Source organism: Venturia canescens, chromosome 9 (genome assembly GCF_019457755.1).
Source record: "Venturia canescens isolate UGA chromosome 9, ASM1945775v1, whole genome shotgun sequence".
Taxonomy (NCBI): Eukaryota; Metazoa; Arthropoda; class Insecta; order Hymenoptera; family Ichneumonidae; genus Venturia; species Venturia canescens.
The window spans coordinates 10,772,404-10,777,131 of record NC_057429.1 but is presented as its reverse complement, the minus strand read 5'-3'; positions in this window follow the sequence as shown (position 1 = coordinate 10,777,131).

Below are 4,728 nucleotides of genomic sequence, written 5' to 3'. Positions count from 1 at the left end.
CGTGTCGAAAGTGTTTCGTGAGGGAAAGCTCGAGTATTTTTTCGTCTACTGCGTGTGCGTCAATGATCGATCGTTTGGGAAAAAGGGCGAAGGCGGGAGCTCGCGCCATTTCGGGATTTCGGGGCGCATCGTCGATCGAGAATTTACGGTCGTCTCAAGGAGAGCTCGCGGTGTGCGACGACGATGTATCGGCATTAAACGATTCGTGACGTGGACACCTCGCTTGGGGAGAATCTCAACGCACACATACACATGAATAAGGGGGGAAAAAGAGTCTCGCGCGGGCTCGCGGCCCAATTACTCGAAATTGAGTTATAACCGGATAAAATTGCCGATAATTGGCAATTGCATAGCTTAATCGGATCGGCCTCGTCTCTCATCCTTCTTTCATTCCCTGCGCGCTGCTCTCCGCCCCGTTAACTCCGTCGTCGCGCGGTCTCACCGCGCCTCTCGCTTTATTCAGTCGCTTCGTTTCTTCTCCTTGTTATACTACTTTTCCATCGAGTAGTTTTTTTTAAAAGCCCGAGGAATTTCGCGTCGCACGAGTCCGTGCGCTCGACAATACAAATTGCCGATTATAATGCGAGCGGCAATCTCGCGTGCCTTCTAATTGGGCCGTTTTCTTGCCCGGCGAGTATACGCGAGCGTCGCTCCACGCTACGGTTATCTTATGCACACCGGTTAAAACTCTCTCGCGGGACGAGAGACCCTGTTGGTGCACACGTACAGCTGACGCTTGGGAAAAGATCGACCCATCGGGACCTCGTTGACCCGCGACCTCGCTCTCCTCTCTCCCGGCTGCTGCCGCGCGCGCGTTTCCTCCAACCTCTCTGCAACAACCGATTTTTGGTACCTCCGCTCGAAACTTTGTAACGATCCGCACGAACCCGGGTTAATTCGCTCGTTTACAATTGGAGCGAGATCCTGCTCGACGCTCCATCGAGCAAAGGTCTAAGTGCAAACTTGGCGATATTCGCGCTCTCCGCGGGAGCTTTGACACGAGAGGAGAAAGCCTTATCCAGCACGACGCGAACGCCGCGGAGATAGCGAGATGAGATGTTGTTAGAGATCGCCGGAGATATATACTCCCCGCTCCGCAGACGTCTCCGCACCGCCGCGGTGAGGATCGACCTGGAGCAAGATAGAGAACCAGCGTATGTGCGACAAGTTCATCGGGGCCTTTTGTAAATGCGATCTCTGCGGGGAGCGCACAGAGACACCGATGCGACTTCTTATTCGTATCTTATTATCGTGTACACCGCGTAAGTAAGTAGTCGAGACTTCGTGTACCGCAATACCCCATACAAACGGTGTCCCACAATTCGATTTTCCAACACTTACGAGCTCAGCGTCATCGAAGATGCCGCAAATTTCAACATTTATACTCAAATTTTTGCATTTTTTTTTTTCAGACTTTCGATAGTTTGATAATAAACCGAAAATAGACTTATCGACGAAGCGAGTCGCGGAAGACACTTTTACCTGGGGGATCTCGTAATTTTGCCTGTTTTTAAAAACTGTTTTGCCGCGATGCGAATAGGAACGAGAGCACTGGGAAGGTTTATTTGGATTTGTGCCTTTTTTATTTGCTTTTCGATCACAAAAGCTCGTCGGGCTGAGAAAAAGTGCGGTTCTAACGATCTCGGAATATCTGGGGATTCTGTGCGCTGTTGAATCGACTCGATGTGCGATTATGTAGGTCCCTGCGGCAGCCAGTGGTCTCGAATACCCGAGAGACTCGTCGACACGAGCGCGGGGCACGAGTAGGTGTTTTTTTTTTCTCAGCGGCAGGTTACTAGGCTGCTTCTGTTAATCGTCGGGGTAGAAATAATCGATTGGACGGGATGGGATCGCACGCGACAGATCGCGGCGTCGTTTCATTGAGAGCAGGAGGTTGGAGGTAGCGAGATCGGTGGCTTCGTCGCCCGCGAACGTCTTCTTTTCCACGTAGAAACATTTTTTGCTGTTTCCGTTTGCTGGAACGTCACTTTCTCCGTGGAATTAGCGGCCGGAGTGTGCGGATGCGCATGCAGCGCGCTGGAAAAATGAGTCTCGCAGTCGAGGAAGAAGAACGACGAGGCGCTCGCATGTCGATGCGCGGCGTGTACGGTATTGACACAGAGCGAACGAGTCAAATGTCCCGGATTGGCCAACTCTCATGCATACAGTCATGAAGACACGAACAAGATCGATCATTCCACTCGCTCCGCGCTCGTTTAACAAGACTCCAATCTGTTCCGTGGATCCGCGCATTTGTCGGTATAACGCGCATCTTTTAAACATCGCGAATCGCCGAGAGACTGTGAATCTCGACATTTGTTATTACCAATCCGTGATACCGATCATCCCTAATTATGCACCGGATCGTCGTCGAAAAAAGCCACGCAGAAACGCAGTCGCCAGCGGTTTCCAGTCTGCGCAATAGCGCCTGCGCATTCTTTGCAACAACCAACAGTCACTCATTCGTTTGTGTGTGTGTGTGTACGCGCGTACATAGATCAAATACATCACGATTGAATAGGGAAAGAGAGAGAGAGAGAGGGAGCGAGGAGGTGGAAAAAAATGAGAAAAAAATGCCGACCTGCCAAGGTTAAGCAGCGGAGATCGAGTCAGCCGGCGTGCGTAGGCTATCCGTAACTCGATGATTTTGCAATCCGCGCTTCCTGGTGCAATTGATTAATGGTACCTGGGAGAGCGCGGTAGCTCTCTCGGCCGATGCGTTTTACTAGCGAGCCTTCTCAGCGGCAGCGCGTTCTTGATCGGCCAACTTGTTGCTTCACTCGGTTCGATAGAGCCAGCAGTGAAATGCAAATATAGCGAGTGCGTTTTTCCAATGCCAAGGTTCTCGCTCGATCGTTATTATCCATTATTTAGTTGACGCTGCTTCGTGCTCGCATCGCCCGTTGTAAATATCGACGGTTAAACCGTCGACGATTTTACACCGCGAGAGTGATGAGCGCGCACGAGTGCGAGAGCTCACTGTTATCCGACAGTAAATTTCCAGTTTAGAAGCTTTCGCTTTACACCCTTGCGAATTTAGCCACCGCGCAGCGCAGCCTCCACGAGACCTAACATCCCGCGAGCACCTTCTCATTCTCCCCGGCTATCCGCGTGTGATTTATATCCGGCTTAAGTGATTCCCCGAGCAGGAGATGCGTTACCGAGTTTCCCCGTTAACCGACGATGCTTCGCGGAATAAGAGCCTCCCCGCGTGTACAGAGTCGCTCAAAAACAGCACTCGAGATTCACCCATACAAACGACGGATGGTGGAGAACCCGGAGGAGAAAACTCCAAATTTTTCTTCCTCCTGCGTCTATTCGTCTTGGCATTTTCATTCCTCGGGAAAATCGATAGTCGCGAGCTCACCGCGGACACTTTTTCATCTCCCGATTTCTCAATCCAACGAATCTCCGGAGTTCGGATTCAACTTTTGCAGCGAACGCTATCCCGAGACGCGAGAAAAGCATTGGTCGAAGAAGCACAGAAAGAGAGAGAGAGCGGGAGGGAGCGAGACGAAGAAAGACGAAGGCGAGCGATTTAGAATTAACGTCCAAGAGTTGCACTGCGGACTACAATAACAGCGGCTCCATCGTAAATATCCTTACCGAAAGATCACAAAGCCCAGCCGCTTGTGTACACTCGTCAATGAAGAATCACGCAGGTTCTCCCTTCGCTTCCTTTTTCCCCGTGTCACTCGAGAGGTTTTGTTTTTTTTTTTTTCCACCATGTAAATGCGAGTTCTCGACGAGTAGTAGTTGACGAGTTTCAGGGTGGGAGTGCGGTTCGAGGAAGCATCGGGACGACGTGGTCAGGAACGTAATCAATAAAACGGTGAACTGCGCTGTGTTTTTTTCTCGATAAAACAAAAATTATTTAATTTATCTGGCTTTTCTCGGTACTGGCCGTTTCTTCATCACCTCTTACGCTTCTATAACTGTATTTACAAAATAGTCATACTTGTTATTATAATTTGGGAGGTTCTCTGCGCAATTGGTTGACGCGTCGCACTACTCGTCGGGCACAATGAAATAAAAAAACGGTATGTGCGAGTGCTCGCAGTACCGGGGCCCGACAAAACGATTGACGAAGGGACATCAATGGATTCGGGGCGACGTCCACGCCGCAGGGAAACACTCGACTAACGAAATACGTTTACACAGGCATTTCGTTGAGACTCAACGATAATGCACGGGGAGACTTTTATACGAATATTTCGGATGAATACATAGAAAAATTTGCTACGTTTTATAGCAGCGCTGTTCTATATCGCCATTCTATTACATTTCACCAAAGTGCATAGTAATTTTGATGCCGAAAGCAGGTGTCTCAAATTTTACTATGTACGACAGGCAAAATTTAGGTCTGCGACATTCTTAGATCGAACGATGTGTCGATATCCGAATGTCACTCGTGTCTTTGGCGAAATGTTAAAAATTGGTGAATTGGACTGGACGAATTGCTTGAAATTTTACTACGTGCCATTGGTTAATTTTCATGTTTACACTCGCAACGCCTCGCATAATTGGTGGGCGCATGAATTTTGCTATGTTCTTGAGCAAAATTCAGTGCGGTAAAAGGGAAAATACGAAACTAAGCAATTTTTCGTATAGCGCAGAGAAACTACTGCTATGTTATCTCCTAAATTTTCATCAAATCATTTCATTGTTTACTATGCTTTTGATAAAAATTCGCTCGGTGTTCATTTTTGAACAGTGATAATGGTTCCC